Genomic DNA, 24,799 nt, shown 5'->3' with positions numbered 1-24,799 from the left:
CTCAACCCAACCACTGCCGGAGAGATAAGGTACAACGAGGCCCATATCCGCACACGGAATATTGTGGAGCGCACCTTTGGAATCTTGAAGAGCAGGTTCCGTTGTTTGGATCGCACTGGAGGAGCACTGCTGTACAGGCCAGAAAAAGTGGCCCAGATTGTAGTGACCTGTTGCATGCTACATAACATCGCCAAGCAACACGGGCTGGAGCATAATGCCATGCCAGAGGAGAATGCCGACCTGCCCCCCTCCCATATGGAGCAACAACCCAATGCTGCGGGGATGCAGACACGCAGCAATCTCATTTGAACTCACTTCTTGTGAGCTGTTTGGTATATGCATTTATTTTTCTATTTTCATTCAATAATATGTAATGCAGAAATACACCTTGATTAAACATGTTGAAACATGCTGTAGATTAGAATACGAGTGCTAGTGTGACCCAATAAACTGCAGAGCATTGCAAAGTTAAGCAAATCAACAACATTTCAACATTTATCGAAAAAAAGATGATTGAAATCACTTTCCAAACATTATTATCAAATGAAATAATCAGTCTCATTAACGTCTAATTATGTTAAGCCACGCAAAATCATATTAAAAACACATTGTTTCAGTCACAAAATATATTAGGCTATAGCTCTAACATTTATCGTGGCAAAAAACAAAACTAAACAGTTCTTTATCGTATAGCCTATTTTACACAAAATGAATATTCATAGCCAATATAAGAAAACTTAAACGTGACAGTTGAGTGTATTATTTGTGTTTCCTTTTACGCAGGTGGAACTTGCCCGCCGTGCGCACCTCTCCTCCCTCTCCGGTCCCTGGCTGTTGGTCACAGATTTCTTTCCATATAGCGTTCCTTTGTGAGACAGTCAGGTTTCTTTGCTGTAGCTCATTTAAGTGTCTATTGGTCTCATCTACCAACACCTCTAATTCCATAGCCTGCCTCCTCCACGGTGGACATGATGGCTGGGTTCAGGAGGTCCTCAAAGTGCTCCTTCCACCGCCTGACAATGTCCCCACTTCGTCTCAGCAGTTCTCCTTCTCTGCTGAGCACAGCCTGAGACAAGAACTGCTTTCCATTCCTGATGTTATTCTGCTAAAATATGGTACATACATTACATTATACATTATTTTACATTATATACAGTCAGATTGTCATTATGATTCATTCAACTGTTTTTTCAGTTAAATATTTGACAGAACATGCTACATACCTGGGAGTCCAACATCTTATTTGCTGCCATGCAATATTGGTCCTGTTTTTGTCCCGGTAATGTTCCGAGCACATATTCCAAACTACTGCATGGTGAAAAAAAAGACAAAATAAGCCTCTCCCCCATGGCTACGGGTAATTTCTTTTTTTTTTTAAAGATATTTTTTGGGGCATTTTGCCTTTAATGGATAGGACAGTCAAGTGTGAAGGGGGGAGAGAGAGAGGGAGTGACATGCAGCAAAGGGCCACAGGCTGGAGTCGAACCCGGGCCGCTGCGGCAACAGCCTTGTACATGAGACGCCTGCTCTACCACTAAGCCACCGACACCCCAGCTATGGGTAATTTCTATTAGTTTTTTTTCCATGCAAAGAATTGCACTTCCTTCCGTCCTTTCTTGGACACTAGAGGCATCATCCATACATACATTAATTCATTCATCTTCTAACGGCTTCATCCTCTTGAGGGTCGCGGGGGGGCTGGAGCCTATCCCAGCTGACATCGGGCGAGAGGTAGGGTACACCCTGGACAAGTTGCCAGACTATCGCAAGGCTGACACATAGAGACAAACAACCATTCACGCTCACATTCACACCTATGGACAATTTAGAGTTATCAATTAACCTAGTCCCCAATCTGCATGTCTTTGGACTGTGGGAGGAAGCCGTAGTGCCCAGAGAGAACCCATGCTGACACGGGGAGAACATGCAAACTCCACACAGAAGGGCTCCCACGCCCGGGATCGAACCGGCAACCCTCTTGCTGTGAAGCAAGAGTGCTAACCACCACACCACCGTGCTGCCCCCATACATACATATACATACATCTCTCTCTCTCTCTCTCTCTATATATATATATATATATATATATATATATATATATATATATATATATATATATATATATATATATATATATATTTGGGCTGTAACGGTACATGTATTTGTGTCGAACCGTTTGGTATGCAACTTTCGGTTCAGCACGACCCTGATGGAAATAAACAAGTTGACAAGACAAAAGCAGTGTGCCGACACTGCAGAACAGCGGTCGGGTATGTACTTGGAAACACGTCTAACATGCTAACGCATCTAAAGCGACACCACCCGAGTTTGAACGTTAACCGGTACGACTAGAAAAAGCAATCTGGTGCAAACTACGATATCGTCGTCGTTTAAAAAGAAAGAGCATTTCCCTGACCATTGCGCTAAAGAAATAATCAACGCCATTGGAGTTCAGTAAAATTGTTTAAGCTGCACTTTAGATATAAGCATGTTTTGTTTACTGCACTTTAACAAAGTGGGAAAGCTAAGTAAGCTCCTAGTAAAACTGAATCTGAGCAGGCTTTAAAGCTGACCAGCTGCACTATACTTTTTATTTTAACTGAGTAAAACTGTTAAAGCAGAAATGTATATTTATATTTTTCATTCAAAAAATGTGTTAAAAAAATAGCAGGATTTTATTTTTCACTTTTATATTTCTATTTTCATTCAAACAATGTGAAAAAGCAGGATTTTATATATATTTGTTTCATTCAAAAATTGTGTAAAAAGAGTTAACTGCTGTGGTGGTATGTTTTAATAAGGTTACCAATAAGTAAAAGATATTTAATAGTTGTCTATTTTTTTCATTACTGTACCGAAAAAAAACGAACCGTGACTTGTGTACCGAGGTACTTACCGAACTGAGATTTTTGTGTACCGTTACACCCCTAATATATATACATATCTACGGACACTAGTCACATACATAAGTGGAAACGAGGCATCAGCCTGGTTTACTTTCTAGAGCCATTCCATATGCTATACTGTCCTTCAGGTTCCCCCCCATAATAGCATTATAGGGCATTCTTTGTGCTTTCACTTTTTTTTAGAAAAAGAGTAATGCTGAACGTCTGAATAATTTAACAGCCTTTTTGATCCTGTGTTCCAAATTTCAGCTGTACAAATGGCCTGCAGACCTTTACTTGGCTCTGCTGTGGAACACAGATGTTGTTACAGCACAGATGCAGAGAGCTACCCATCTCCCTAACACATTTAAAGATGGCGCCCCCAGTGCGGACGCCTGTTACAGCAGCTCCTGCTCACCGCTGAGCTTTTTTTCAATTTCTTTTCATTTAACTTTCTTATTTGGAGTTTTAGTTAGCTAGCTAGCACTTATGTTCTGTTTTGTTATGGAGACGAAGACCGCTCTCTTTATAGCGGTCTTTCTCCCATTTTGCTATGGATACGATCGTGTGCGGGGACCCGGCGCCCAGCCGTGCCTCCATTGTTTACACCCGGGACCAGCTGTTAGCGCTGCGTCACACTGCGGTGCGGGCCGAGGAGAGGCACGACATTCCCAGCGAGCTGCGGAGAAGGAGATGGGGATGTCTCGCCGGAGTGCAGTGCTGACAACAGAGGAGACGGTACAAACCCGTCCTCCCGTCCGTCGTCATGGGGAACGTAAGATCGCTCCCCAACAAGATGGACGAGCTGTCGGCACTGACTCGCCATCAGAGGGACTACCGGCAGAGCAGCGTGCTTGTGTTTACCGGGACATGGCTGAACGCGGAAGTACCGGACACGATCGCCGCGCTGGACGGATTGCAGCTCATCAGGCACGACAGGACAGCGGACAGCGGTAAGAGGAAAGGAGGGGGGCTGGCTGTGTTTGTGAATGATAGATGGTGTAACTCTGGGCACATCACTATCAAGGAACAGCATTGCTGCAGGGACATTGAGCTGCTAGCTGTTGGCATGAGACAATATTATCTACCCAGGGAGTTTTCTCATGTCATTATGGTAGCAGTGTATGTCCCCCCGTCTGCAAAGGCTGAGTCTGCTTGTGACATTCTCCACTCTGTTACAAGTAGGCTGCAAACACAGCACTCCCAGGCCCTTCTTCTGATCTCTGGGGACTTCAACCACGCCTGTCCATCCACCACCCTGTCCACCTTCACCCATTATGTTTCCTGCCACACCAGAGACAATAAAACACTGGATTTATTTTATGCCAACACCAAGGAGGCATACCACTCATCCCCCCTGCCCCCCTTGGGAAGAGCTGATCACTACCTGGTTCATCTTCTGCCCGTCTACAGACCTCTGGTGCAGAGAGAACCAGCAACCACCCACACTGTGAAAAGATGATCTGAGGAGGCCGAGGAGACCCTGAAAGACTGCTTCGAGACCACTGTGTGGGAGGTACTCAGTGATTCCCATGGAGAGGACACTGACAGTATGACATCATGCATTACGGACTACATAAACTTCTGTGTGGAAAACACTGTACCCACCAGGACTGTACACTGCTTCTCCAACACCAAACCCTGGATTACTCCAGAGTTAAAAACTCTCCTGAAGAAGAAGCGGAGAGCTTTTAACTCTGGACATAAGGAGGAGCTGATGGCAGTGCAGAAGGAGCTACGGAGAAACATCAGGCAGGGAAAGGAAGGATATAAAAAAGAAGATGGAGGAACAGCTGCAGCAGAGCGACGTCAGTGGAGTCTGGAGAGGTCTGAAAACCATCTCAGGACACAAACAACCAGACTCCCAGGCCAGAGGTGACCAGAAGTGGGTGAATGATCTGAATCGGTTCTTCAATAGATTTGATCAGTCTGCCCCTCCACTGGCCCAGACATCACGGCTGCAACCCCCCTCATCCTCACCTTCACCTTAACCCCCACCTACACTCCTGGCACACTGCTTCGACACCTCCCCCACCCCTGCTCCCCGGACATCTCACCACCCCCCCACCCCTCCCCCCGCCTCATCACCTCCACCCCCCAGCACACAGCCCCCCTGCTCCAGCTTGTCCTTCACTACCTGTCTGGTGAGAGATCAGCTGAGGAAGAAGACTAGGAAGGCTGTGGGTCCAGACGGCATCAGCTCCAGGCTCCTGAAGTCCTGCACAGACCAACTGTGCAGGATAATTGAAACCATCTTCAACCTCAGCCTGAGGCTGGGGGGAGTACCACAGCTGTGGAAGACATCCTGCGTGGTACCTGTGCCCAAGACTCCGCACCCCAAGGACTTCAGCAGCTTCAGACCGGTGGCATTAACATTGTACCTCATGAAAACTCTGGAGCGCCTGGTCCTGTCTCGTCTCCGCCCTACAGTAGGCCCTTCAATGGCCCTCTTTCCCACCTGGAGAAGCCCGGAAGCTCTGTGAGAATCATGTTCTTTGACCTCTCCAGCGCTTTCAACATCATACAGCCTGCACTTCTGAGGGACAAACTGGAGCACATAGGGGTGGCTAATCACCTCACATCCTGGATCCTGGACTACCTCATGGACCGGCCGCAGTATGTCAGGACCCAGGATTGTGTATCGGACTTGGTTGTCTGCAGTACAGGGGCCCCGCAGGGGACAGTGCTGGCACTGTTCCTCTTCACTCCCTACACTGCAGACTTGTCATACCACACCCCCACCTGTCATCTGCAGAAGTTCTCTGACGACTCTGCCATAGTTGGCCTCATCACAGATGGGGACGACAGGGAGTACAGAGAACTGAACCAGGACTTTGTGGACTGGTGCCTGAGGAACCACCTTCAGATCAACGCGGGGAAAACCAAAGAGCTGATGGTGGATTTCTGCAGGCGCAGACTCCTCCCTCCAACACCGGTGAACATCCAGGGAAAGGACATTGAGATGGTGACATCTTATAAGTACCTGGGTGTTCATCTTAACAATAAACTTGACTGGACTAATCACATAACAGCCCTATACAAGAAAGGCCAAAGCAGACTCTACCTGCTGAGGCGGCTCAGGTCTTTTGGAGTGCAGGGGACACTCCTGAAGACCTTCTTTGACACTGTGGTGGCATCAGCCATCTTTTACGGAGTAGTCTGCTGGGGCAGCAACGTCTCAATTGCAGATAGGAAGAAACTGGACAAGCTGATCAAGAAGGCCAGCTCTGTCCTGGGATGCTCTCTGGACTCTGTGCAGGTGGTGGGAGAAAGGAGGATGACAGCCAAGCTGTCATCTCTGAGGACTAATGACCCATCCTCCCATCCTCTGCAGGAGGAGATGAAAGCTCTGGAGAGCTCCTTCAGCGATAGACTGATTCACCCAAAGTGTGTGAAGGAACGCTATCGCAGGTCCTTCCTGCCTGCTGCTGTCAGGCTACATAACCAGCACTGTTCACAGTAGAGTGCACCATGGACACTTCACTGACACTATAGATACTTTATGGACACCACAGCTGTGTGCTGTTCTGCACATACAATCACTTGCACTAGATGTGCTCCCTTTATCCACTGGTCATTTTCATTCACTGCTGCTCATTATTATCCACTTCCTATTATTATTATTATTATTGTTATTTATTACCATCTCTTGTATTTGTGTACTTATTTGTATGCCTAGTTATTTAAGTTTTTTAAGTTTAAATTTGAAATCTTTAATCTGACTCTTTCTCCTTGACTGCTGTAACACTGGAATTTCTCAATTATGGTATCAATAAAGGTGTATCTTATCTTATCTTAATCTAAGAATATCTGACGTACTCCAGTCATTTTGACAGTGAGAATAAGAAAAATAAGGATAAGGATTTCTTTTAAATTGCATTTGAATGGCAGATTGACATAATACCACCTTATAAAGTAGCTTTAATTGGCCAAATCTCAACTGTACAGCTTATGGAACAGAATTCTTTTTTGGTTTTATGCAACAGCTACATGGACCTATTTTGCCATGTAGATATGAAGACTAAGGGGCTCAGATCAATTAGCATCACAGGTGTTTTGTTTTGTTTTTCCCCCCAAACATTAAAGCAAAAAAGAAAAAGAAAAAAAAGTGATGTACTATGTTGCATAGTACATCACTTTTTTTGTACTATGTTGCATAGTACATCACTTTTTTTTCTTTTTCCTTTTTGCTTTAGATCTGGTTGTTTTCCTTTAGTTATCAATATGTAGGCTAATGTTACAAAACTGTACAAAACACACCAGTTTCCATGTTTTCATTTCATTATGAATGTCATTTATATTTATTTTAGACTTAAAGCTGCAGTAGGTAGAAAGCCTGAAAATGGTTGATTTTTGAGTCTCATCTGAGTTAGGTTTCGTTCACGTTCACCCTGAGCCCCTCCTACCAGACGAGCACGAGTATTTTATCCTACTTGGTTCTATTGCTCCCTCTCTGGGAGCCTCGGCTCTCCCTCACCACGCAGCAGCCTGCTCCATCCCTCCCTTGCGGCCCCGCACATATATCTCTGAGGCTCGGCTTTCCCTCTCCACGCAGCAGCCCTCCCCATCCCTCCCTCACGGACCCGCACATACTCCCAAGCCTTGGCTCTCCCTCACAGCGCAGCAGCCCGCACATACCCCGAGGCTCGGCTCTCCCTCGCCGTGGAGAGCCCTCGGGTCTGCAAAGGAGGGATGGCAAGTGCTGAGTTAAGATAAAAATCTAAGGTCTGTAAAATATTCTACAAATATAGACACCTGTAGTGAAATCTGTAATGTTGCTCTAATGTTGCTGTGAAATCAATGGAGTATATGTGCTGCTGGGTCTTTGTGGTGATCACATTTGGATGCTCCTTGATACTTCAAGTGTATTGTGCTTATTCCATCCTGTGAAGGGCACATTGCATAGGTCGAATATGCTCTCAGTTAAAAGAAAAAAAGGCAAACTGTCATGTTTGTTCAAAATTATAAAGCTTTTTTAATGACAAAATTCTAACTATTGGAGGTAAAATTCATGACCTCTTGTCCTCACAGAGTACCAATTTGCCTTCATACACAGGTGTAAAGGCCCTGACACACCAAGCCGACCGTCGGCCGTCGACCAAAGTCAGGCCGTCGGTGAGCATCTGTCGGCTTGGTTTCTGCGGTGTGTTCCGCGCCATCGGCACTTCGGCATCGGCGGCTTTTCAGGCGATTGAGCATGTTGAATCGGTGGTGGAGCTCGTCGGTGAGAGAGATCACTCTGATTGGCTGTTCAAGTTTTATTTCTTCGCCCCTGTAGCGAGTGAATCTGCCTGTTGTGAAACCGGAGCTTACCGGTGCTTCCTCCTCAGGCTCCACAGCATAGACCCGCTGCTTTTTCCCACTTTAACCTGAATAACAAACCGGAGCTAGCTGGAAGCGGCAAGCAGAGCGATAGCCGCAGCATGACCGGAGGGAAGCACAGCCAGTTAGCCTCCGCTAGCCTTCGAGCAAGCCCCAACCGGAGCTAGCTGGGAGTGGCTAGCGGAGCGTTAGCTGCAGCATGACTGGAGGGAAGCACAGCCAGTTAGCCTCCACTGGTCTTTGAGCTAGCTCCGGCTCTCGGTTTTGATCCAACCAGAGCACCGGGCCCTGGTTTGTTATTCAGGTTAACATGGGAAGAAGCAGTGGGTTTATCGGGCAGCTGAGTGAAGTGGATCCTGCGGAGGAAACACAACCATCTGAATGTAATAGTCCATGGAGGTGCTGCGGTGCTCAGCTGCACAGATAGGAAACTCCTGGGCTATCAGGATGTACCACTCCCTCACTCAGCTCTCTCTCATGCAGGTGCAGAACGTACGTGCTACTTGGCCATCAGATGTAGTCCGTGTAGTGTGTTCAAATGCAACTGACACAGGGAGACGTGAGGTGACACAGACGACTCAACAGTTGGCTTTCGTCGCCACTAGTTCTTTGATGTCAGTTTGGTGTGTCCGCACCTTAACACTTGGTATGTATTTGGATTGCTACTCCCCAACTACTCTTCAACAATTGACCTCAATGATTTCTTAGACCCCGTCCTAATTAGGCTAATTAAGGAAGTCTTACCTTTAGTTAACACTCAAATATTAGACATGAACAATGTATCTCTATTAACAGGCTATGTACCACAGTCTTTTAAGGTAGCTGTAAACCTCTTCTAAAAAAGGCCACCCTGGTTTCAGGGGTGTTAGCCAACTGTAGACCAGTATCTAATCTTCCCTTTCTTTCAAAAATCCTTGAAAAAGTAGACGCAGACCAGCTGTGTGACTTTCTCCACAATAATAATTTATTTGAGGAATTTCAGTCAGGATTTAGAGTGCATCATAGCACAGAGACAGCACTTGTAAAAATAACAAATGATCTTCTGATTTCCTCAGACAAAGGACTCGTCTCTGTACTTGTTTTATCAGATCTCAGTGCTGCATTTGACACAACTGACCATCAAATTCTGCTACAGAGACTGGAATATTTAATTGGCCTTAAAGGTTCTGCGCTAAGCTGATTTAAATCTTATTTATCTGATTGATTTCAGTTCGTTCACTTTTATGATGAATGATCTTTACATACTAAAGTTTGTTTTGGAGTTCCACAAGGTTCTGTGCTCGGACCAATTCTATTCACTTTATATATGCTTCCTTTAGGTAACATCATTAGAAATCACTTTGTTAATTTTCCATTGTTATGTGGATGATACACAGTTGTATTTATCGATGGTCCAGGTATCATCGGATAATTCGTAATTCATTCGTGATTCAAAAAACAAAAACAGTAAATCTGTTATTTGATTCAAAACAAAACAACTTTTTCATTTCTCATTTGGGACAGACAGTAGCACGGTGGGCAGACAGGAAGTGGAAGTGAAGTGTAAAAACGTCAAAATAACATCCTAGAGGGTAGAATCATATATATATATATATATATATATATATATACATATATATATATATATATATATATATATATATATATGATATTTATGGGTAGAATGGCCATTCTTTTAAAAATGTAACACCCAACATTATGTAAGCACATAATCTAATAAAATAAATAAATAGGCCTACATATGCTATGCATATGAAATATATTTTATCCAAAAAATGTGTGATATATTATTTAGTTGCGTAGTGTGAATTAATAGCCTAATTAATTACATATGTGGAAATAGCCTGTGTTGTCCTTTGGGTGAAATAATTGATCCAGGAGTAGCTGCAGTGCGCAACAACAACCAGCAGGTGGCACATGTGAGCAGTTGAGATGCAGCGTCCAACTGAAACTGTTTGAGAATTAGCAGTAGGCTACTGTTATATTTTCTGCCAGACTTGTACAGTATACTAACTCGTTACACAGTCTTAATTTCATAAAGGACATTTATACTATGATATTTCCACAAAGGTCAGTGTTAGGTCCCCTATTATCCTAATGATCTCAGTGTCATGATGTAGAACTGCAAATGTATGTGTGACATATAGGGTATTTATGTGTATCCGCCTGCTAAATTGTGACATTATTTTATGCATATGATATCGATTTTGTATCTTTACAGATATTATACAGATGCCCCCCATTCAATATAAAGCATAACTGATTTGAGTAAAGGGACGAGAGTTGGCAGTTACACCTAGAGTAGCCTAAAGCTACTGAAGACCAGCAAAATGTTTTCATTTATTCTTTCAGGTGGGTAAATGTCACCTAAGCACCTTCAGATTTTATCAGTATTGTACTCTGAATAGATCATTTGTTTATATACGTAGTTTGTATTGTGCTTCATGATATTGTTTGAGGGAACTGTAACGTAAGGTAACTGCATACGAGTGGATGCAACCATTACTAATGCTAGCCTAGTTCCTCAGGGATTTAAGCTGTTATTACTTTCACTTTACTTTTCACTTTACTTTTGACAATCTAACCTGTGACAGCGCATTAGCTAATGTTGTAAGGACTGTAACTGTTGGTAGCAGTTGTTGATTTTGTTAAAATATGTTGAAATGTAATTTTATGGGTTATTGTTTGTCGGACGATTGAGCTAAGCTAAATAACGCTAACGTCAGCTGTCACTTGTTGCCATAGGAATGGTAAATATTCACGTATGGGCTAATGGTTTGTGGGAGTGCAGAATGAAGCTTCATTGTAAATATAGTTAAGATACACTTTAGGCCTATTTAACACAGGACGTGGGATCCTAGTAGGTAGTAAACTTTTAGAAAATAGCTTAATTTGTAATACCATTTAATTTATTGTAATCTTTAGGTTAGGCTATTGTTTTCTATAAAATATACTAGTCATAAGAATTGGGACAGTGTACAATTTTTAACATAAAAGATACACTGCACCAGAATTAGCTCAAAGCTAATTTACATCCGCAGTCCCCCATCAAAACATACAACAGCACAACAACAAACAATAGACTACAAAGCAAAAAACACACAACACACCGTACAAAATACAAAGCTACACACATGTACACACATGAAGCGGGAGCATTGTTAGTTCAGTACCAATCAGCTCACAAAAACCTAAATTTGCACATTTTACAGAAAACTGCTTCCTTACACTCTGTTCTATCAAGGAAAGCATCGATACTGCTGTGATGGTTATTTTTTCATTCTTGGTTGTACAGAGAAATACATTTGGTTGTGAATCTGGCACTGATATTTTTACCGTAACCATCTTTTTATCTATGGATGCCCATTTTCACCAGTAATGGAAAAAAATCACCATTCCTAATCAAAAATGTGAGATAAAAAATCATAATTATGAATGTAGCCTAGTTTTCAAATTAATTTGTGGCATGTTGTCTTGTAAGGTGTGTGGCATCCCGGTGGCTGCAGATGGGACAGAGGATGAGATGATTCACTGATTCAAGGCAGGACAACTAGTACACTGTGGTGTAGTCAATAGTAAATATTGGTGATTTACAAAAACACCAAAAACTATTTTTACTGTTAAAGTAAAGTTTGTTACTGTAAATAATACAGTACTTTATTTGTAATACTAGAAATTTTTTTTTTTTTTTTTACTGTAAAGACAAGTTTACATAAATATTTCTGCTGTTTCAATTTAAAAAAAATACAGTATTTGTATTTTCAATTTTTTTTTTCTTTTATTAAAAGCCTCCTTCAAACAGTAGCCTGCCCCTATTTGTAGCCTGGTCCCAAATTATTTTTTTTTGTTAATTGTGGCCCCGGCTACTATTTGAGGAAATCTGTATGTATGTAACATACAGTCACTGGCCACTTTGTGTACACCTGTTTAATCTAACACAATCCAGTAGAACGACTATACCATGATTTTTTCCCTGAAGCTTATACATTTTCGGTTATTGTTGACATCGTCTAGAAAGTGGTGATTCTACTTTGTTTATTATTGAGGTCATAGTGAATGGTGGTGGTGTACTGGGGTGGCCTCCTAATTTTGTCTAATTGAGGGGGACAAATATTAGGAACACTTTTAAATATATTGCACTCCAGTACACCAACACCACCCACTACGACCTCAATAATAAAGTAGAATGATCACCTTTCTGACAAAAGCTGAAAAAGTAAAAGCTTTGTAAACGTACAATGTGTGACTGAGCTGTTGTATTGGATTGTATTAGATTGCACAGGTGTACCTAATAAAGTGGCCAGTAAGCCCCACATTTACACCACCAATCCATGCTTGCTCTGGGTCTCCCCGCAGCTCCTGGTTGCTCGGCAGCCTCAGCCCCTGAGACCATGCTGATCAAAAGTTATTAAAAGCTTTTCTCTATGTCAAGGGGTGTGGCGGCTATGACGCCGCCCTCGCTGCCAAATATGTTTGGCTTTTTGATGGCTTCAGCGACCTCATATCCTCACGAAATTGATACACAGGTCAAGAATGGGGAGCTCTTACATCTGATAGGGCCGTTGCCCATGGGGGGGACAAAATGCCTCTATAGTCCCCCTTGAAATTTTCAAGAAACCCTCCCCATAGGGGTTTTCTTGGAGTACGAAGATGAAACGTCACACCACGTCAGGTTACTCTGAGTTTTCACATAACCGCTTCAGTCATGCGTGCTGCTGGCCCCCCGTGATAGCGCGGGAGAGCGAGGGCCCGGTCACAGCTGCTTGCAGCTTTAATTATTTTTTTTTCTTTGTCGAAAAGGATCGCATTTTTCACTGCCTGAACATATCCCAAAACTCACCAAACTTGGAATATAAGTCACACCTGGCGAAAAATTTTATAATCTATTGTCGTCCTGAATTTCCACCACTAGGTGGTGCTATTATTAAGGAAAGTGCGTTTTGGCTCATAACTCCCATATACTTTGTCGCACATTCAAAAACCTTATATCCACACGTTCAGTGAATTGTGCTGAATCTTGTGATATAGGCCACGCCCATTTCTGCCTACCTTTAAGTTATCAAAAGAATTTAGATATTCCAAACAATACTCAAATTATTAAATAACAACTTCCTGCAAATTTCGTTCTAAACAGGAAGTGCTGCATATCTCCACATTGGTGTATCCAAATGACATGAAACTCAGGCTACTACTTCCCCATGAGCCCCTGAGGCTCTGTGCAAAATTTCGAGTGATGACCACAAGGTGGCGCTCTTTAAATTGAAGTATTTTATATCTCAACATCAGTTGGGCGGATTAACATGAAACTTGGTATAATTATTGTCAATGCCCTCCTGAGGATATCTGACGAAGGACTTACCGATCCACCACTACGTGGCGCTCTGGTGATCATCTAATTTATTATTTGGCACTGTGCCAACACCATAACACTCATGGAAATAAAATTGATAGAGGTGGTACACTGGCGACTGTAACTCACACACCAAAAATGACCAGCAGGTGACGCTATTTTCAATGCAAAAGCGTTTTTGGCTAATAACTCCCACATTATATGTCGCACATTGTTAAACCTTCTATTTACGTGTTCTCTGAATTCAGCTGAATTGTGTGGTGTAAGCCACGCCCACTTTCACGGTAACTTTCCATTCGCTAAATCACAACAAATGAAAAACATACTTTTTTGAACTCCTCCTAGGCGATTTGACCGATTTGCACCAAACTTTGCATGTAGCATCTGTTAAGCCTCCTAACAAAAACTTATCAAAAGAATTTTGATCGTCCAAAAAACGGCCAAAATATAAAACAACAAATTCCTGCACATTGTTTTCAAAACAGACAGTCTCTCATATCTTGACCAAATACAGTCGGATGACCACAACACTTTTGCTAATTGTGTTCCATGGCCCGATGAGGGTTTGTGCAAAATTCGGTGCAAATTGGCCAATAGGTGGCGCTCTGGTGGCGGTCTAATTAGTGTGAATGGCAGTAAATTGGAAAATCTTCAAATCCTCTTCAAAACTCATGGACTTTTAACCTCTTCTTGTCCCTCATACTTTGAGCTAGAGACACCATTTCAACTTTTAAAGAGTCAGAAGACCTTAAACTATTGGGCATGTATTCAGCTTCTACTTTTTGGAAAAATACATACATGGGTTGGGTGCCTACCTATATACTGGATATGTAAGTAAGAGATAACGTTTATTTTTTTGTTTATTACAGCTGACAAGACATCTACGTGCACGCCCCCTGACGGCAGCATGCCCGGACGCACGTGGACTGCTAGGACCCTATTGAAATGCAAGGATTTTTTCTTCTTCTTCTTCTTCTTCTTCTTCTTTAGCCCCTGAAGCTAGTTTAATCTACGTGTATGAAACTTGGTAGGCTTATGTAACACTCCAGGACCTACAAAAAAGCCTCTTGGAGGCATGCTGTAAACCCAACAGGAAGTCGGCCATTTCAAATTTACTGTGCAATTTTGATGCATTTTTGGCAATTTCCAGGGGTCATAAATGAACGAACTAGTCCTAGAGATTTCATCCGATCGACTTCAAGATGATGAAGATGAAAAGTTATCAAAAGCTTGAGTTTTCGTCAATGTGACCGTGGGATGGCGTCAAAGTTAGGGGTCTCGCCACTAAACAGGAAGTAGTTTATAACTCCAGCATACATGGTCCAATCTTGCCCAAACTTCACAGGATTGATGACAGTCTCACCCTGAACACGTCTACATGTCAGTAATTAGAGATAAACATAGCGCCCCATACTGGCAACGGGAAATGTCATGTTTTAGACTTTAATGTACATCTCCTACAGAATTGACCAGATCCACCTCAAACTTGGTCAAAAAAGTCATAAGACGTTGATGACACTTTATTGTGGAAACTGTGAGTTTTCGTCGAAGGGCCTGGCGGCGAACTTTGATGTTTCGCCGTGATGATAAACGTTGCTGTAACTTGACTCCACGTGGGAATATCTTGCCAAAACTTCACACATATGATGACAGTCCAGCCCTGAACACATCTACAGAGGAATTTTAAATCACTGCCATAGCGCCACCTACTGGCAACAGAAAGCTACTTTATACATTCTTTGATGTCCCTCTTTTAGCAGGTTAATCAGACCCACGTCAAACTTGCTGATCTAAGTCCTTAGACCTTGATGATACTTAAAAATGAAGTTTTTGGGTTTTCATCAAACGCTGTCACCATGGCGCTACCTTGTTTGCCATCAAACACGATGTTGTTTTGAAGGGATCAGGGATGCTTGAAAACTCACCAAACGTGGTATACATATCACAGGTTGCAAGTGCCTGTTTTGTGCTTTGATGCACCAAGATGGCTCAACAGCGCCCCCTAGAATATTTCAATTAAGCAGCCCCCAAAGCTGGTTTGACCTGCATGTATGAAACTTGGTAGGCATCTGTAACACTCTATCACGTACAAAAAAGCCTCTTGGAGCCATGCTCCAAACCCAACAGGAAGGACCATTTTGAATTTACTTGTGCCACTTTTGTGCATTTTTGCCCATTTCCAGGGCTTGTAAATTAACGAACTTGTCCTACAGATTTAATCAGATTGGCTCCAAACTTGGTGTATGTAAGCATGACTACGTTGTGACCAAAAGTTATCACAGGATTTGCTCAATGTTGAATGGCGCGCCCGCTGCCGAGCGTTGAATCTTGAGGTCTCGCCATGAAAAACGAAATTGCTGTAGCTTTGGCATAAATGGTCCAATCTCCACCAAACTTCACATGATTCATATTAGTCCCGCCCTGAACACATTTTCATTACCATATTGCCTGATACTCATAGACCCACCTAGTGGTGACAGGAAGTAGGTCTCATCAAACACTTATTTTTCGATTTATCTTAAAGTTACATGCTGTGGTGTATATTTGATGTACAAAAACATGATGTATAATTAGTGCGCTCTCCAACTCCCTCTAGTGGAAAGAGGAAGTGATACAAAATGTGAAATATGTTATTCCAGCACTGTATCAAGGATATGCAGAGTCACTCCTGCATGCGATGTCTAACTTTGACAGAGGAACTGATGCCTCAGAAGGCGTCCTGCCAGCCCCCCCGAGTTGCGTGAAGGTGCGAGGGCCCGTTCATTGCTGCTTGCAGCTTTAATTTGCATTACTATTTGTTTTTTTTTCTTCAGATAAATCTGATAGATTTAACTTCTTTTTTAGTTGGTGGAAGTTGGCGAATGCATCGTTAATATATAAGTCGGCAACCGTTTGGATTTTTCCACCCTTCCATTTTAGCAATCTTGTGCCAGCAATGTGGGGTGAGAGGTTAGGGTTACCCCACAAAGGAGTCCTCCTAAGAAATGAGATGTTAAGACCCAAAAGTAAATGGGATTCTTGCCAAGCAGCATATGTGTTCAGTATTATAGGATTGCTTGTGATTGTAGCCAAACATTTTTTTTGTACCTATAAATGGTACATCTTTTAAAGGTATAGATTTCATCTCATGTTGTTCTATTGGGACCTATCTAGCCTCACTGTTCTCTGCATGTAGCCAGATCCAAATTGGTCGGAACTGAGAGGCGAGATAATAATTCCTAAAATTTGGTAGGTTAAGTCCTCCCTTTGAGTATGGGGCCTGTAGAGAACTGAGTTTGACCCTAGGGCTTTTCTTTTGCCATAAAAAGGGGGTTATAATTTTGTTAAGTTCTTTAAAGAAACTCTTGGGAATTTTTATAGAGAGACACTGAAATAGTTAAATGAACTTAGGCAAAATATTCATTTTGATGGTATTAATTCTGCCTATAAGTGACAGTGGAAGATTCATCCATCTTTGAAAGTCAAGTTTGGTTTGTTCTAACAGCTTTGTATAGTTATATTTAAATATATACCTGTCTGAGTTTCCAATTTGTATACCCAAATATTTTAAACCGTTGTTGCACCATTTCAATGGGTCAGTGAGAACTCCTGTTATATATAACAGGAGGTCATCCGCATATAAGGGAAGTTTGTGTTCACTTGTACCAAATTTAACTCTGGCTATGGAAGTGTTGGAACGGATAGCAATGGCTAATGGCTCAATCGCAAGTGCAAAGAGCAGGGGTGAGCTTGGGCAGCCTTGCCTGCAGCCTCTGGTTAAGAAGAAAGTGTTAGAAAGAACATAATTTGTTAAAATGTTGGCTTTGGGAGCGTTAAAGAGTGTTTTAACATACTGAATAAATTTCTCTCCAAAGTTCATAGCCTCGAGTGTCCGAAATAGGAAGCTTGGTTCAATCCCGTCAAATGCTTTGTTTGCATCCATAGATATTATTAGTGTAGGATTGCCGGATGTCTTGTTATTTTGTAGAGAATTAATAGCTTGGAGTACCTCCATCTCTGATATATCTGCATCAAGTAGTTTCCTATCATCATTTTGTAATTTGGGAAGAGTTATTCCATCCATAAACCTTCTTGCTTATTATCACCATCTTGTTCAGTTTTATATATACAGTACAGGCCAAAAGTTTGGACACACCTTCTCATTCAATGCGTTTTCTTTATTTTCATGACTATTTACATTGTAGATTCTCACTGAAGGCATCAAAACTATGAATGAACACATGTGGAGTTATGTACTTAACAAAAAAAGGTGAAATAACTGAAAACATGTTTTATATTCTAGTTTCTTCAAAATAGCCACCCTTTGCTCTGATTACTGCTTTGCACACTCTTGGCATTCTCTCCATGAGCTTCAAGAGGTAGTCACCTGAAATGGTTTTCCAACAGTCTTGAAGGAGTTCCCAGAGGTGTTTAGCACTTGTTGGCCCCTTTGCCTTCACTCTGCGGTCCAGCTCACCCCAAACCATCTCGATTGGGTTCAGGTCCGGTGACTGTGGAGGCCAGGTCATCTGCCGCAGCACTCCATCACTCTCCTTCTTGGTCAAATAGCCCTTACACAGCCTGGAGGTGTGTTTGGGGTCATTGTCCTGTTGAAAAATAAATGATTGTCCAACTAAACGCAAACCGGATGGGATGGCATGTCGCTGCAGGATGCTGTGGTAGCCATGCTGGTTCAGTGTGCCTTCAATTTTGAATAAATCCCCAACAGTGTCACCAGCAAAACACCCCCACACCATCACACCTCCTCCTCCATGCTTCACAGTGGGAACCAGGCATGTGGAATCCATCCGTTCACCTTTTCTGCGTCTCACAAAGACGCGGCGGTTGGAACCAAAGATCTCAAATTTGGACTCATCAGACCAAAGCACAGATTTCCACTGGTCTAATGTCCATTCCTTGTGTTTCTTGGCCCAAACAAATCTCTTCTGCTTGTTGCCTCTCCTTAGCAGTGGTTTCCTAGCAGCTATTTGACCATGAAGGCCTGATTCGCGCAGTCTCCTCTTAACAGTTGTTCTAGAGATGGGTCTGCTGCTAGAACTCTGTGTGGCATTCATCTGGTCTCTGATCTGAGCTGCTGTTAACTTGCCATTTCTGAGGCTGGTGACTCGGATGAACTTATCCTCAGAAGCAGAGGTGACTCTTGGTCTTCCTTTCCTGGGTCAGTCCTCATGTGTGCCGGTTTCGTTGTAGCGCTTGATGGTTTTTGCGACTCCACTTGGGGACACATTTAAAGTTTTTGCAATTTTCCGGACTGACTGACCTTCATTTCTTAAAGTAATGATGGCCACTCATTTTTCTTTAGTTAGCTGATTGGTTCTTGCCATAATATGAATTTTAACAATTGTCCAATAGGGCTGTCGGCTGTGTATTAACCTGACTTCTGCACAACACAACTGATGGTCCCAACCCCATTGATAAAGCAAGAAATTCCACTAATTAACCCTGATAAGGCACACCTGTGAAGTGGAAACCATTTCAGGTGACTACCTCTTGAAGCTCATGGAGAGAATGCCAAGAGTGTGCAAAGCAGTAATCAGAGCAAAGGGTGGCTATTTTGAAGAAACTAGAATATAAAACATGTTTTCAGTTATTTCACCTTTTTTTGTTAAGTACATAACTCCACATGTGTTCATTCATAGTTTTGATGCCTTCAGTGAGAATCTACAATGTAAATAGTCATGAAAATAAAGAAAACGCATTGAATGAGAAGGTGTGTCCAAACTTTTGGCCTGTACTGTATCTTCATAAAATTGTTTGAATTCTGCGTTTATGGTTGCTGTGTCGTCGAGGTGACTGCCATCTTCTGTTAATATTGAATGTATAAATTTATCAGATGTTTCCTTCTTAATTTGCCAGGCCAAGAGTTTGTTTGTTTTGTTCCCAAACTCGTAGTAGTGGTACCTAGTCCTAGCTATAGCCGTTTCCTCTTTGTTGGTGCACAGATTATTATACAGTATCCTTGTTTTAGTTAGAGCGTTAAGATGTTCTTCCTTTTTGGTGGTGATGTAATCCTGCTCCAATTTTTTAATATCGCTTTCCAATTTAGTTAGTGTTTCTCTAATTTTTTTAACCTTATGAGCACTATATGATAAGACATGTCCTCTCATATATGCTTTAAGAGCTTCCCAAATATTGGCATATGAGGAAGAATTTGAATTGGCTTCAAGAAATATTTCTATATTAGTGGTCATATATGAAATAAATTCAGGTACTTTTAACATGTAATTTTTAAATCTCCACCTGCGGGTTGTGGGCTGTGATGTATTAATCATCCAGGTGAGCATTAAGGGATTTGTGATCTGAGACGGTAGCAGCTAAATAAGAGCATTCTTTTACTGCGGACATCATTTCTTGTGGCATCAGGAACATTTCAATTCTGGAGTGTGTCTTATGTACTTCCGAAAATAAAGAAAAATCCCTCTGGTTTGGATGGTTTTTGCCATATGTCAATTAAACCTGTCTTTCATACCTTGTTTTAGTGTTGTAGCTGCTTTTGATAGTGAAGTTGTTTTGGGTGATGATCAATCCAATAAAGGATTTAAGACCAGGTTAAAGTCTCCTCCCAGAATATACTGACCCCCTATTGTAGCCAGTTTCATAATCAGATTGTTGAAAAATAATGGGGTCGTCATAGTTAGGCCCGTATGTATTCACCAGAGAAATTCTGTTCCTGTTTAGTACGCAGTCTACATGCAAAAATCTTCCATTTTTGTCTTTTTCAACTGAATTTAATTTAAAATTAAGGTTTTTATTAATGTGCAAGGCAACACCTCTTGCTTTTGAGGAGTAGGAGGAGTAAAAAACATTACCTACCCAGTCTCTACGCAGTTTCAGATGTTCAGCATCAGTTAGGTGGCTCTCTTGAATAAAGGCGATATCTACTTTCTGCCTCTTTAAGTATGCCAGCATTTTTTTCCTCTTAATTGGTGAGTTGATATCTTTAATATTCGAAGATATACATGTTAATTGACCCATGGTATAAACTCTTCGTATAAGTGTCTCAGCAGGATATGTATCATGGCAGTTAGCTCTAAGGATATCTGATTGTATTCCTGTATTGAGTTTAGGCTCTTTCCAGGGTAACAGGTGAGGAGAAGCTGCCACTGCCCAGGATTTGCAGTATGAACTTTTCCAAAAATGCTACGGCATCGCGGCCCTCTGCCTGCTTAGGTACATTCAGGATCCTAATGTTTGACCTTCTGCTGCGGTTTTCTAGGTCATCAGTTTTGTCTTTGAGATGCTTTATCAGTTTCTCCATCTTTTTCCCAGTCGCGCGCATCTTTAATATCGTCTTCGTTTGTACTCACTCGCATTTCCATTTCCTGGACCTGTTCCGACAGCGTCGAGAGTGAAGAGTCTATTTTCATTAATGTAGTTTGTATCTCTGCTGTTTTCTTGTCAATATGTTTAGTGAGGTCCTCTTTGGTTTCTTTAATAGCATCCAGAAGTTTGCTGGAGAGTATTTCTGTTTCCTTTTACCCATCCACCATGCTTCTCGGGGGTACAGCGTGCAGGTGAAATGAAGTCGTAGAATGAAGTTGTAGTTTTCTTTCGCTTTTTATGTCGAAGATTGTAGCTTGCCATGCAAAAGTGCTCGTGATGTTTCCGTCTTTTGCATATAATCCAAAGTTATGAGAGTTTTAAGCAGGATAATGGCAGTTGTCGGGGCCTACCACCGAGAGCTCACGAATACACGTCTACACTCCTTGGCTGCATCCGGAACTCCCCCAGGAATTGTCATTTTTAAATCACAGTTTTATTTTTCACTGAAAAAAAGCCCATTCAAATCTTTATGATTAAAACATTGTTTTTAATCTGTGACATGTTTTCTTACATCTGGAGAATATAATATAATTCATATTTTATCACTTCATGATAAAACTGTTTTTCACAAGTTATACTTACAAATAATTGCAGCTTCTTGCAGGTTTGATACTGCGCTTGGCCATATTGTGATTTCAGTTATTTCACATTTAATTGTGTAGGCCTTGTATCTAATCAAATCCTTAACAAACATCTTATACAGCAAAAACAATTCATCTTCCCTTTTGTTTTTTGAAAACGTTATCCTTTTCAGCTGAATCCCAAAGAGCCCAAGAGATCACAAGGAGCCTCTCCCAGATGATTGTGAAAGACTTGCAAGCGGTTTCAATGGCTGAGGATCAAGGTTTCCATCATTTTATGAAAGTGGCGGATCCCCCCTACCAGATCCCAGTTACCAGATCCCAAGTCGGAAATTCCTCATGACAGGTGAAATTCCAAAACTATATGAACAAGTAAAAAAAACATTGAAAGACTCCATACAATCAGCAGGCAGCCTGGTTTTAACAAGGGATATGTGGACTGCAAAAACCACTGAAGCTTATTTGACTGTGACAGGACACCATAGCTTTCAAGTCTCCCGTTTTGACCAGGAAACTACCGTATTTTAACCCTCTTTCCCGCCGTCCTCCCGTATTAGTATTTTCCCGTAAATCTCCCGTATTATAATATAATTTAAAAAAACAAAACAACAAAAAAAAAAACATTCCTCTGCCTCTCCAAACTGAACTCTGTCACTAGCCTCACGAGAACTGCCACCTGCAGTAGCCTGGGTGGCAGTTGTCGCGAGGTTAGTATCGACAGCGGGTCTGTCATGTAAATTCAACCACTCTGGCCCAGCCCACAAATACACTCCTTCCAAAAAAGTGTTAAAGGATGCAAAGTCTGCAACAAATCTGTATAAGTCATTAGTGAATGCCAGAGAGCCATATGAGTGAACATGAGAAATTAAAAGAAAATGTGTAATGAAAATAAAATGTAAATGTTTAACTTAAAGACAAGCAATGTGAAATGAACAGTAAATATGTAATGTGTTGACTTGTATATAAACTGAAAATATGTAAAATAAATAATTGTGCTTCATATACCCTTTTGTGTTTTTATTTAGGCTGTATTGTAACGTAGGAATGTTCACAGCATTTCAGTGTCAACAAAGGTAGGCCTATCAGATTCTGATCACCTAATTGTAGTTAGTAAGTGGTTGACAAGTGGTTATTTTAGATTTCCTGTACACCTGTCTTAAAATGTAAGGGATACTGGAGCTTGGTTGGGGTGGTGAGAGAGATCTCCGCCTTCTGATAGTCTGGGGACACTTCTTTCTAAAGTGTGTTTAACACACCAGCGAAAACGGCCGGCAACAAAGCAACGCCTCTTGCATTTTTGAAAAGGACACGCCCTCCTGGAAATGTGCACTCCCCCTTTTCTCATCCGCAAGGAAACAAACACACAGAGAGCTTGAAAATGGATGCCGAGAGATTAAACTCCGTTTTATTAAACGTGTGCTCATCCGTGAAGAAAATATTTTTTCCAGCGGATGTCTTAGTTACAACATGATTGAGCTAACTGGAGTAGTTTCATGTCGTATCCGACAACGGGAGGCTTTTAACAGATGACGTCCTGATGTTAGCTTTGCTGCCGCTGTTAGCTGTCCCTGTCAGCTGCAGCCACTGATGGTTTCTAGACATCGTGATTTCCCAAACTGAATTAATACCACACATAGCAACACAAAACTGCTTTGCTAGCTCAATCATGTTGTAACTAAAATATCCGCTGGAAAAAATAGTTTTTTCACGGACCATTTAATGAGTTATTACCTATTACAGACACCGCTAACGGCTAAGAAATAGTAATGTTTGTCCAATCATTGTGTTTATAGACTTTACAAACATTGGATTAGTCTAAACGGTGATACAGTGATGTGAAAAATATACATATATACAGTACAGGCCAAAAGTTTGGACGCGCCTTCTCATTCAATGCGTTTTCTTTATTTTCATGACTATTTACATTGTAGATTCTCACTGAAGGCATCAAAACTATGAATGAACACATGTGGAGTTATGTACTTAACAAAAAAAGGTGAAATAACTGAAAACATGTTTTATATTCTAGTTTCTTCAAAATAGCCACCCTTTGCTCTGATTACTGCTTTGCACACTCTTGGCATTCTCTCCATGAGCTTCAAGAGGTAGTCACCTGAAATGGTTTCCACTTCACAGGTGTGCCTTATCAGGGTTAATTAGTGGAATTTCTTGCTTTATCAATGGGGTTGGGACCATCAGTTGTGTTGTGCAGAAGTCAGGTTAATACACAGCCAACAGCCCTATTGGACAACTGTTAAAATTCATATTATGGCAAGAACCAATCAGCTAACTAAAGAAAAACAAGTGGCCATCATTACTTTAAGAAATGAAGGTCAGTCAGTCCGGAAAATTGCAAAAACTTTAAATGTGTCCCCAAGTGGAGTCGCAAAAACCATCAAGCGCTACAACGAAACTGGCACACATGAGGACCGACCCAGGAAAGGAAGACCAAGAGGCACCTCTGCTTCTGAGGATAAGTTCATCCGAGTCACCAGCCTCAGAAATGGCAAGTTAACAGCAGCTCAGATCAGAGACCAGATGAATGCCACACAGAGTTCTAGCAGCAGACCCATCTCTAGAACAACTGTTAAGAGGAGACTGCGCGAATCAGGCCTTCATGGTCAAATAGCTGCTGGGAAACCACTGCTAAGGAGAGGCAACAAGCAGAAGAGATTTGTTTGGGCCAAGAAACACAAGGAATGGACATTAGACCAGTGGAAATCTGTGCTTTGGTCTGATGAGTCCAAATTTGAGATCTTTGGTTCCAACCGCCATGTCTTTGTGAGATGCAGAAAAGGTGAACGGATGGATTCCACATGCCTGGTTCCCACTGTGAAGCATGGAGGAGGAGGTGTGATGGTGTGGGGGTGTTTTGCTGGTGACACTGTTGGGGATTTATTCAAAATTGAAGGCACACTGAACCAGCATGGCTACCACAGCATCCTGCAGCGACATGCCATCCCATCCGGTTTGCGTTTAGTTGGACCATCATTTATTTTTCAACAGGACAATGACCCCAAACACACCTCCAGGCTGTGTAAGGGCTATTTGACCAAGAAGGAGAGTGATGGAGTGCTGCGGCAGATGACCTGGCCTCCACAGTCACCGGACCTGAACCCAATCGAGATGGTTTGGGGTGAGCTGGACCGCAGAGTGAAGGCAAAGGGGCCAACAAGTGCTAAACACCTCTGGGAACTCCTTCAAGACTGTTGGAAAACCATTTCAGGTGACTACCTCTTGAAGCTCATGGAGAGAATGCCAAGAGTGTGCAAAGCAGTAATCAGCGCAAAGGGTGGCTATTTTGAAGAAACTAGAATATAAAACATGTTTTCAGTTAT

At 42.0% G+C, this 24,799-nt stretch overlaps 1 pseudogene; it reads left to right on the top strand.

Annotated features, from left to right (window-relative positions):
- Positions 1–3,651: 3,651 nt before the first annotated feature.
- Positions 3,652–24,799, top strand: part of LOC144466495 (uncharacterized) — a 92,517-nt pseudogene continuing 71,369 nt past the window's right edge.

This window comes from Epinephelus lanceolatus, chromosome 13, assembly GCF_041903045.1.
Source record: "Epinephelus lanceolatus isolate andai-2023 chromosome 13, ASM4190304v1, whole genome shotgun sequence".
In the NCBI taxonomy this organism is placed as follows: domain Eukaryota; kingdom Metazoa; phylum Chordata; class Actinopteri; order Perciformes; family Serranidae; genus Epinephelus; species Epinephelus lanceolatus.
This window is presented reverse-complemented; position numbering and strand designations above follow the sequence as displayed.